The following is a 12,214-nucleotide window of genomic DNA, read 5'->3' as shown; positions in this document are numbered from 1 at the left end:
CAGGCCAGGAGCTTTCCCACGAATCTACTCCTCGCTCAGCCAGGGAGTTAAGAGCAGCGTCCCCACCACAGGGATGAAGACGAGTTCAGAGGTGAAATGACCGCCCTGGACCGTGCAGACTGCAAAAGGCAGATCTGAAGTGAAGGCCATTTGCATACCACCATCCCCTCACGTGGGAAAGTAATCACAGCGTAACACTAAATGCAGGTTAGATCGCTAGAAGCAATGTCCACGCTCCTAGACACACGCAACACACCAAGGCTCGATCACGAAGAGAAAATCTGAACAGACCAATAACGAATAAGGAGACTGAACTGCTATTCAATCGGTCAAAGGAAAATGAACACTGATGCATCTCCGACTCTTCCAAAAACCTAAAGAGGAGGGAACACTTCCACACTTATTTTACAAGGCCAGAATTATCCTGATACCAAGCCTACAAGGATGCTACAAGAAAAAGAAAATTATGGAGTTCCCTCGTGGCACAGCAGAAGCGAATCTGATTAGGAACCATGAGGTTGAGGGTTCCATCCCTGGCCTCGCTCAGCGGGTTGAGGATCCAGTGCTGCCATGAGCTGTGGTGTAGGTCACAGATGCGGCTCGGATCTGGCATTGCTGTGGCTGTGGTATAGGCCAGAAGCTACAGCTCAGATCAGACCTTAACCTTCGAACTTCCATATGCCACAGGTGCGGCCTTAAAAAGACAAAAAGACAATAAATAAATAAATAAAGTGTACCATTCAATGGCTTTTTAAAAAAAAAAAAGAAAAGGAAATTATGAGCCAATATCCTTGATGAACAAAGATGCAAAAATCTCCAACAAAATACTAACAAACTAGGAGTTCCCGTCGTGGCACAGTGGTTAACAAATCCGACTAGGAACCATGAGGTGGCGGGTTCGATCCCTGGCCTTGCTCAGTGGGTTAAGGATCTGGTGTTGCTGTGAACTGTGGTGTAGGTCTAAGACATGGCTCAGATCTGGCATTGCTGTGGCTGTGGTGTAGGCCGGCAGCTACAGCTCCGATTCGACCCCTAGCCTGGGAACCTCCATATGCCGAGGGAGCAGCCCTAGAAAAGGCAAAAAGACAAAACAAAACAAAAAAATACTAACAAACTAAATTCAAAAGCATATTAAAAGGATCAGACACCATGATCAAATGTACCCCTGAGATGCAAAGATGGTTCAACAAATATAAATCAATAAATGTGCCACACCACATTAATGAAGTGAAGGGGGAAAAATCCTATGATTATTTCAACATATACAGAAAAAGCATTTGACAAGCACAACATCCATTCATGATAAAGACTCTCAACAAATTAGGTATGTAAGGAATATACATGAGCATAATATGGCTGTAACATGACAAAACCACAGGTAACATAATACTCAAAACTGAAAAGATGAAAACTTTCCAAGAACAGAACCAAACAAGGATGCCTACTCTCACCACTCTTAGGTGACAAAGTACTGGAAGTTCCAGCCAGAGCAATAAAAACAACAGGTATCCAAATTGGAAAGTAAGAAGTAAAACTGTCTCTATTTGCAGATAACATGATCTTATATGCAGAAAACACTAAAGAATCTGCCAAGAAACTACTGAGGAGTTCCCGTTGTGGCACAGTGGAAACGAATCCGACTAGGAACCATGACATTGCAGGTTCGATCCCTGGCCTTGCTCACTGGGTTAAAACCCAGCGTTGCTGTGAGCTGTGGTGTAAGTTGCAGACAAGGCTCGGATCCCACGTTGCTGTGGCTGTGGTGTAGGCTGGCAGCTGTAGCTCCAATTAGACCCCTAGTCTGGGAACCTCCACATGCCCTAAAAAAAAAAAAAAAAAAGAAAAGAAAAGAAAAGAAACTATAGAAATTAATAAATTCAGTAAAGTTGCAGGACAAAATCAATATATAAAAATCTGCAGCACTTTTTATACAATGACAACGAAATATATGAAAGAGAAACAGAATCAGTTCCATTTTCAACAGCATAAAAAACAATAAAATATTTAGGAATAAATCTCACCAAAAAGATGAAAGATCTATACACTGAAAATGAAAGAAATTGAAGAAGACACAAGTGAATGGAGAGAGAAGCTATATTCATGGACTGGAAGAATATTGTTAAAAGGTCCATACTAGCCATACTATGCAATGTAATCCCAATCAAAATTCCAATGGCATTTTCCACAGACATAGAACAATTCTAAATTCACAAGGAACCACAAAAGACCTAAAATAGCTAAAGCAATCTTAAGAAGAACAAAGCTGGAAGCATCACACTGACTATATATTCTGAAATATATTACAAAGCTATAGTAATCAAAACAGTATGGTATTGGCATAAAAGAAGAGACACATAGACGGATGGAACGGAAAACAGAGCCAGAAATAAATCCACTCATTTATGGTCAACTCTCTTAGACAAAGAGGCAAAGAAAACACAGGAGGGAAAGGACAGTCTCCTGCATAAGTGACATTGGGAAAACTGGACAGTCACACGCAGACGAATGAAACCCATATATAAAAATAAATGTAAAATGTACTAAGGAATTCACTGGTGGCTCAGTAGGTTAAGTATCCAGCATCATCACTGCTGTGACTCTGGTGACTGATGTGATGCAGGTTCAATCCCTGGCCTGGAAACTTCTGCATGCCTCAGGCATGGCTGAAATCAGTAAATAAAATGGATTAAAGACTTAAATGTAAGATCTGAAACTATAAAGCTACTACAAGAAAACACAGGAAAAAAAGCTTCTTAGCAGTGGTCTGGGCAATGATTTTTTTGGATAGAGGAAAAATATTTGCAAACCATATATCAGTTAAAGGGTTAATACCCCAAATTCACAAGGAGTTCAAACAACTCAACAGCAGCAAATAACCTGATTTAAAAATGGACAAAGGATGTGAATAGATATTTCTCAAAAGACATACAAATGGCCAACGGACATATGAAAAGTTGCTCAACATCACTAACCATCAGGAAAATGCAAATTAAAACCACAATGAAGTATCACCTCACACCTGTTACAAGGTGATTATCAAAAAGTCAAAAGGTAACAAGTGTTGATAAGGATGAGGTGCTGGAGGAACTTTTTTTTTTTTTTGGCTGCACCCTAGGCATAGAGAAGTTCTCAGGCCAGGGATCAGACTGAAGCCACAGCAGTGACAATGCCAGATCCTTAACTTGCTGAGTCACCAGAAAATTCCAGTGGAACTTTTTTTTTTTGTCTTTTTGCCTTTTCTAGGGCCACTCCCACGGCATATGGAGGTTCCCAGGCTAGGGGTCCAATCAGAGCTGCAGCCACTGGCCTCTGCCAGAGCCACAGCAATGTGGCATCCGAGCCACATCTGTGGCCTACACCACAGCTCACAGCAACGCCGAATCCTTAGCCCACTGAGCAAGGCCAGGGATCAAACCAGCAACCTCATGGTTCCTAGTCAGATTCGCTAACCACTGAGCCACGACGGGAACTCCTCCAGTGGAACTTTTAAACACCATTGGTGGGAATGTGAATTGGAACAGCCAATATGGAAAACAGTATTGTTTCCTCACAAAATAAAATTAGAACTCTATATGCTCCAGCAATCCCACTTCTGGGTACTTATCTAAAAGAAACAAAACCACTATCTTGAAAAGATAGCTGCAATCTCATGTTCCTGGCAGTACTATTCAAAACAGCCACAATAAGAATTTCAGTAGTTGTCAGCAGATAAACGGATTAAAAAAAAAAAAGTGGGAGCTCCCATCGTGGCACAGTGGTTAACGAATCTGACTAGGAACCATGAGATTGCGGGTTCAATCCCTGCCCTTGCTCAGTGGGTTAAGGACCCGGCATCGCTGTGAGCTGTGGTGTAGGTCGCAGACGCGGCTCAGATCCCATGTTGCTGTGGCTCTGGCGTAGGCCAGTGGCTACAGCTCCGATTCGACCCCTAGCCTGGGAACCTCCATATGCCGCGGGAGCAGCCCAAGAAATGGCAAAAAGACAAAAAAAAAAAAAAAGTGTGTGTGTGTGGACTATTTTCAGTCTTAAAAAAGAAGGATATCTTGTCATTTGCGACAGCATAGATGAACCTGGAAGACGTTATACTAAACGAAACAAGCCAGACACAGAAAGACAAATACCTCGCAATCTCACTTACATGAGAAATCTAAAAAAGTTAAATTTAGAGAGCAGAATGGTGGTTACCAGGGGCTGGGGGAAGGAAACGGAGAGATGCTGGTCAAAGGGTACAAAGTTTCAGACACTTGTTCTAAAGTAACTACTGCACAGAGTGGTAACCACGGTTTACAGTATTGTTTACTTGAAATCTGCAGAGAGAGTAAATCTTAATTGCTCACACACATAAAGATACAAATGGTGATGTGTATGCTAATGCGCTTGACTGTGGTAATCATTTCCCAACGTATATCAAACATCACGTTGTAGGAGTTCCCACTGTGGCACAGTGGAAACAAATCCAACTAGGTACCATGAGGTTGTGGGTTCGATCCCTGGCCTCGCTCAGTGGGTTAAGGATCTGGTGTTGCCATAAGCTCTGCCAGGAAGGTCACAGACGCAGCTCAGATCCTGCGTTGCTGTGGCTGTGGTGTAGGCTGGTAGCTGTAGCTCTGATTCGACCCCTAGCCTGGGAACCTCCATATGTCGTGGAGTGCAGCCCTAAAAAGAAAAAAAACAAAAACAAAAAACCATCATGTTGTAAAAAAAAACAAAAACAAAAAATCACATTCACATTGTATATTTTAAATACACAATTTGTCAATTTCTACCTCAATAAAGCTAGAAAAAATATTAACCCCAAAGAGCAGAATCCAAACTATATACAGTAAGAGCTAAATTTGTTTAAAAAAATTAAAAGGCACATATATTTACAATTATTTATTTACAAAGGATTTGAAAGTAATTCATCACACCGTGAAAAGATTAGTATCAGCAGGATGACGGGTAGTAACTGATTCCTTGTATTTTCTAAATTTCTAACAAAGGCCATGAAGTCACTATAATTACCCAAAAAACTCATTTGGGGGGAAACACACATTCAGCATATAGAGGTTCCCAGGCTACGGGTGGAATTGGAGCCTACGCCACAGCCACAGTGACACCAGATCCGAGCCACAACTGTGGTCTATGCCATAGCTTGCAGCAACACCGGATCCTGGGATCGAACCTGCATCCTCACGGATACTGGGAGTATTCTTAAGCGACGAAGCTGAGACGGGAACTCCTCGGTTGCTGTTTTTAAGTTCCACCATTTGCCAGTCCTCACCTAACCTAACCTCCAACAGTCCATTTTAGGCTACCATGTCACTGCATCAAATAAGACCTATAAGGAAGTGACTCCGTGCACTGTATTTCACTATACAAACTGTAGAGATGGAAATTTTGAGATTAAAAGGGACCAGGAAGGTCATACATTCTAATCATTCGTTCACCTTTATTTGATTTAGCTCAAAGTAAATAAACCAATATGTACAAAATATCACTAATGGCTGAGGCCCAAGAAGTGACACTCAGTCTCAAAAAAAAAACAAAAAAACAAAAAAACCCCCAAAGTTTCTTTTATGGTTCAGCAGATTAAGTACCCGCCTAGTATCCACGAGGATGTGGGTTCAGTCCCTGGCCTTGCTCAGTGGGTTAAGGATCTGGTATTGCTACAAGCTGTGGCAGAGGTCGCAGATGCAGCTCAGATCCAGGGTTGCTGTGGCTGTGGTGTAGGCCAGCAGCTGCAGCTCTGATTCGACCCCTAGCCTGAAAACTTCCATATGCCGCAGGTACGGCCCTACAAGGACAGGGAAAAAAAAAAATCTCCAACAGCCAGTGCTAACTATCCAGGAACAAGGAAACTTCTCCTTCCACCACAGGGACCAGAGTTCTGGGTGCCCTGGGACAAACGGCCCACCCACTGCGAGTGTCTGAGGATGGGTGTGAGTGGAGGAGAGAGAAGCCTCAGCGCTCACATGGCTCCCTCCAGATACTCTCTGGATAAGGGGCAGCGAAGTCAGTCTCTTGGCGGTAGAGTGACAAAGCAAAAGGAGGCAAGACAAGGAGTTGCCCGAGTAGAGTAAGGATGACAGCACCTGACACGAGGAATGAAGATTCAGTTACATTTTCCACACCTACCCCATCATTTCCATCAGCACTGACTCAGCAGTGAGTTTTGTCTGTTTCTCCAAGGATCACAGAGATTTCGAGCACCTCACCTTGAACCCAGGACTGTGCTAGGAAGAGCTTTATCACCATTCACTCTTACTGCAACACTATGAGGTCGTTACTGGCATGCTCATTTTATGGATGAGGAAACAGAGGCTAAGAGTGGTAAAACTTGCTTAAAATTTTCATGTTAGTAGGTGCAAAGCTCATGAACTGGCTAAGTGTCTCTCTGTTTTCACTAGACATATCCATAACCATAAACATCATATAGCATCACTCTATTTTTAAAATTTGGGGAGTTCCCATTGTGGCGCAGCAGAAACGAATCCATTAGGAACCATGAGGCTGCAGGTTCGATCCCTGGCCTCACTCAGTGGATTACAGATCTGGCATTGCTGTGCGCTGTGGTGTAGGTTGCAGATGTGGCTCAGATCCCTCGTTTCTGTGGCTGTGGTGCAGGCCAGGAGCTACAGCTCCAATTCGACCTCTAGCCTGGGAACCTCCCCAGGCCTCGGGTGCAGCCCTAAAAAAAAAAAAAAAATCTGGATAAACTGTCACAATGCATACTTCTGGCAACTTGTATTCTCAGACAACACTGTATCCTCTGAGGCCCCATCCGTGTTGACACATTGAACACACTCTAATTCCTCACTTCATCAGCGTGTATTCCACCACACGTACATCAGGATACATCCACTTTCCCAATGCATTACCTGAGCATTCAGGTAATTCCCAACCATTTGCTATGGCTCCCTGTACATAGCTTATGCATTATCTGCAAGGGGATCGAGGAGAGAGAGATATATATCCAGATGGGCGATCCTAGGACATAGAAATGACTGAAGGAGGAGTTCCTGTGATGGCTCAGCAGTAATGAACCTGACTAGTATCCATGAGGATGCAGGTTCAATCCATGGCCTCGCTCAGCGGGTTGAGGATACAGCATTGCCATGAGCTGTAGCGTAGGTGGCAGATGAGGCTTGGATCTGGCGTGGCTGTGGTGCAGGCCAGCAGCTACAGCTCTGATTCAACCCCTAGCCTGGAATGTCCATATGCTACAGATGCGGCCCTAAAAAGACAAAAAGAAAAAAAGAAAAGAAAGGAAGGGCAATGAGACTACAGAGGAGACCGGCTCAAAGAAAGACTAGGAGTCTCAGGGGTTTGAGTACCCCCAGCCCAAGGAGAACTGGGTGCTGCTGATGGGTTTCAAAGCAGAGTGACAGGACTAGGTTTGGCTTTGAGGAAGATTATTCCAGACACAAAACAAAACATACACTGCAGTGATGCCAGGACACCAGGTATGAGGAGGCCACCCTGCTTCAAGAGCTAGAAGAAAAAAAAGAAAAAGGAGGAAAAAAAAGGAGTTCCCATTGTGGCGCAGCAGAAACGAATCCAACTAGGAACCATGAGGTTGCGGCTTGGACCCCTGGCCTTGCTCAGTGGGTTAAGGATCTGGCATTGCCATGAGTTGTGGTGTAGGTTGCAGACGTGGCTCAGATCCTGCGTTGCTGTGGCTGTGGCGTAGGCCGGCAGCTGTAGCTCCAATTCAACCCCTAGCCTGGGAACCTCCAAATGCTGGGAGGGTAGCCCTAAAGAGTGGGGAAAAAAAAAATAAAGCTGCAAGGATGGCTCAGACCAAACAGTCACAGTGGTGATGACAGCAGTGAGTGGACTGGAGAGCTGTTTATTTACAGCACACAGCTACGGTGCGTGGTGATGAGAAGAATGAAAGATTTCTGACTTGAGAACATGAGCAGCTGGTGGTCCCAGTTACTGAGAAAAGAAAAACTGAAGAAAGAGTATATATAGGTTGAGGGTGAAGGGAGCCGGAGGATGGGCTGGTTTCTGACATACAGAGGTGCTTAGGAGACATCTAAGCACAAGTGGGGGTTAAGAAATTGGATACGGAGTTCCCGTCGTGGCGCAGTGGTTAACGAATCCGACTAGGAACCATGAGGTTGTGGGTTCGATCCCTGCCCTTGCTCAGTAGGTTAACGATCCGGCATTGCCGTGAGCTGTGGTGTAGGTTGCAGACGCGGCTCGGATCCCGCGTTGCTGTGGCTCTGGCGTAGGCTGGTGGCTGCAGCTCCGATTCGACCCCTAGCCTGGGGACCTCCATATGCCACGGGAGCGGCCCAAGAAATAGCAAAAAAAAAAAAAAAAAAGAAATTGGATACACCGGCCTGGTGATTAGGACAAAGGTCAGATCTAGAGATGAAAGAAGGAAGAAAACATGGCGCTCCTATCGTGGCTCAGCGGAAACGAATCTGACTAGGATCCATGAGGACGCAAGTTTGATCCCTGGCCTCGATCAGTGGGTTAAGGATCCGGCGTTGCTGTGAGCTGTGGAGGTCGCAGACGCAGCTTGGATCTGGCGTTGCTGTGGCTGTGGTGTAGGCTGGCGGCTACAGCTCCGATTAGACCCCTAGCCTGGGAACTTCCACATGCTACGGGTGTGGCCCTGAAAGGAAAAAAAAAAAACATTCCCATAATTGCTAAAGACAACTACTATTTTGGTGTAGTTTCTCCTTTTTTCCCTTACTTTAAAAGATTGTTTTACACTGACAATCCTGCTCTTTTCACTAATTAGAACACAGGAGGAGTTCCTTGGTGGCACAGCAGGTTAAGGACACGATGGCCAACCCCGCCACCACCAAAAGAAACCCTAAAAATTAAAAAAAACAAAAAAAACAAAAAAACATAAGAAATGTTTTATGTTCCCCCAGCAACTTCACATTTTAAACCACTTTCAAATATAAAGCAAGTGGAGTAACGATGCTTTAGTTTCTCTCACAAACTGAAATTTTTTTTTTTTTTGTCTTTTTGCCTTTTCTAGGGCTGAACCCTCGGCATATGGAGGTTCCCAGGCTAGGGGTCCAATCAGAGCCACAGCCACTGGCCTACACCACAGCCACAGCAACGTGGGATCTGAGCCACATCTGCGACCTACACCACAGCTCACTGCAACACCGGATCCTTAACCCACTGAGCGAGGCCAGGGATTGAACCCGCAACCTCAAGGTTCCTAGTCGGATTCATTTCCGCTGCGCCATGATGGGAACTCCCAAACCGTAACATTAACTGAGCTAGCTAACAGTCACTTACCTAACCAATTCTTTATTTTTGGCTTCATCCGAGGCATGAGGAAGTTCCCAGGCCAGGGATCAAACCCACACCACAGCAGCAATCCAAGCAGCTGCAGTGACGCTGGATCCTTAACCTGCTGAGCTACATAGGAACTCCCTTAGTCACTTCCTTCAAACAGCTCCCCAAGTGGTAGTCCACTGACCGTAACAGTCCACAAATGTGTTATATTTGGCAACCACTGTATGTTGTTTTTGTTTTTATTTATTTATGTTTTTTAGTGGATGCTTTTTGTTTGTCTGTTGCTTTTACATGATGATTTTAATTTTTTTCCATCATAGCTGGTTTACCGTGTTCTGTCAATTTTCTCCTGTATAGCAGGGTGACCCAGTTACACATACATGTATACATTCTTTTTTCTCACATTATCATGCTCCTTCATAAGTGACCAGACATAGTTCCCAGTGCTTCACAGCAGGATCTCATTGCTCATCCATTCCAAAGGCAATAGTCTGCTCTGTTAACCCCGAGCTCCCCATCCATCCCACTCCCTCCCCCTACACCTTGGCAACCACAAGTCTCTTCTCCAAGTCCATGAAAAGGTTCATTTGTGCCGTATATTAGATTCCAGATATAAGTGATATCATATGGTATTTGTCTTTCTCTTTCTGACTTACTTCACTCAGTGAGTCTCTAGTTCCATCCATGTTGCTGCAAATGGCATTATTTCATTCTTTTTCATGGTTGAGTAGTATTCCAGTGTGTGTGTGTGTGTGTGTGTGTGTGTGTGTGTGTGTGTGTGTGTGTGTGTGACATCTTCCTAATCCAATCATCTGTCGATGGACATTTGGGTTGTTTCCATGTCTTGGCTATTGTGAATAGTGCTGCAATGAACATGTGGGTGCATGTGTCTTTTTCAAGGAAAGTTTAGTCTGGATACATGCCCAAGAGTGGGACTGCTGGGTCACATGGTAGTTCTATGTATGGTTTTCTAAGGTACCTCCATACTGTTCTCCATAGTGGTTGTACCAGCTTCCATTCCCACCAACAGTGCAGGAGGATTCCCTTTTCTCCACACCCCTTCAGCATTTGTTATTTGTGAACTTATTAATGATGGCCATTCTGACTGGTGTGAGTTTTTGTTTTTATATTTGACTTAGTTGCCAGCTAATTTCAAATGAAAGCACTGAATTTCTAGCTTTTCTTAAAACATACACACACTCCAGCATATCTAGGGCACATAGGAAGGAAGGCAGATGAACATACTAAACTATACTGCATGCAGGGAAATAATCAGCAAAATTTAGTCAGGGGGGTGGGGCGGGGAGTGGAAGGGAGGAGTGAGAACCCCTAGATCATGAGACTTAAGAATACTTACCAATCATATTGTGAGGACAATATTTAGATTCTGATTTAAAATTTTTTTTGTTTTTTGTTTTTGGTCCTTTTGGGGAGGCATATGTTAAGTTCCCAGGCTAGGGGTTGAATCAGAAATTCAGCTGCCAGCCTACACCACAGCCACGCCAGATCCAAGTCACATTTGCAACCTACACCACAGCTCAGGGCAACGCTGTGTCTTTAACCCACTGAGCAGGGCCAGGGACTGAATCCAACTCTTCACGGATACTAGTCGGGTTCGTTGCCACTGAGCCACAATGGGAGCTCCTTAAAAAAAACTTTTTCTATTTGGTTTTTTTTTTGGTTTCTTTCTGGCCTCACCCAAGGCGTGCTAAAGTTCTTAGCCAGGGACTGACCCTGCATCACAGTAGTACCCAAGCCACGCAGTGACAACACCAGATCCTTAACCAGATGCACCACCAGGTAACTCCTAAAATGGGTGAATTTTAATATATGTAAACTATGCCTTAATACAACCATTTCAAAAAATTAAAGAATCTAAAGAAAGAACAAAAGAGAAAAAATTTGGAACTAAGAAAACCAGAATGATAGAAAATGTAGCATGGAGGAGTTCTGCTGTGGGCATGGCCAAAAAAATAAAACAAGGAGTTCCCATTGTGGCTCAGCAGAAACGAATCCAACTAGGAACCACGAGGTTGCGGATTCCGTTCCTGGCCTAGCTCAGTGGGTTAAGGATCTGGTATTGCTGTGAGCTGTGGTGTAGGTCGCAGACTCGGCTTGGATCTGGCATTTCTATGGCTCTGGTGTAGGCCGGCAGCTATAGCTCTGATTCAACCCCTAGCCTGGGAACCTCCATATGCTGCCAGTGCAGCCCTAAAAGACAAAAGAAAAAAAAAAAAAGAAGAAGAAGAAAGAAAAGAAAAGAAAATGTAGCATGGAACAAGAAAAGTGAATAAAAATGAAAGGACTTGTTTCTAATTTAAAAAAGAATTCAGGAGTTCCCGTCGTGGCGCAGTGGTTAACGAATCCGACTAGGAACCATGAGGTTGCGGGTTCGATCCCTGCCCTTGCTCAGTGGGTTGACGATCCGGCGTTGCCGTGAGCTGTGGTGTAGGTTGCAGACACGGCTCGGATCCTGCGTTGCTGTGGCTCTGACACAGGCTGGTGGCTACAGCTCTGATTCGACCCCTAGCCTGGGAACCTCCATATGCCGCAGGAGCGGCCCAAAGAAATAGCAAAAAGACAAAAAAAAAAAAAAAGAATTCAGGGGGAGTTCCTGTCGTAGTGCAGTGGAAATGAATCCAACTAGTATCCATGAGGATGCGTGTTTGATCCCTGGCCTCACTCAAGGGTCGGGGATCTGGCCTTGCCGTGATCTGTGGTGTAGGTCGCAGACACAGCTGGAATCCTAAGATTGTTGTGGCGCAGGCCAGCAGCTGTAGCTCTGATTTGACTCCTAGCCTGAAAACTTCCATATGCTGCAGGCAGGCTCAGCCCTAAAATGCCAAGAAAAGAATGCAGGAGTTCACGTTCTACAAGCAGTTGAGAATCTTTTTTTTTTTTTTTTTTGCCAAGCCGGTGGCATGCTAAAGTTTTAGGCCCAGGGATCCAACGCGTGCCACAG

At 44.5% G+C, this 12,214-nt stretch overlaps 1 protein-coding gene across 3 annotated transcripts in view; it reads right to left on the bottom strand.

Moving 5' to 3' along the window:
- Positions 1-12,214, bottom strand: part of GPR107 (G protein-coupled receptor 107) — a 62,915-nt gene that overhangs the window by 49,561 nt on the left and 1,140 nt on the right. The gene's annotated exons all lie outside the window — the stretch shown is intronic.

Source organism: Phacochoerus africanus, chromosome 2, assembly GCF_016906955.1.
Source record: "Phacochoerus africanus isolate WHEZ1 chromosome 2, ROS_Pafr_v1, whole genome shotgun sequence".
In the NCBI taxonomy this organism is placed as follows: domain Eukaryota; kingdom Metazoa; phylum Chordata; class Mammalia; order Artiodactyla; family Suidae; genus Phacochoerus; species Phacochoerus africanus.
Note: the sequence above shows the minus strand (reverse complement) of the source record. Positions and strands in the feature narration are given on the sequence as shown.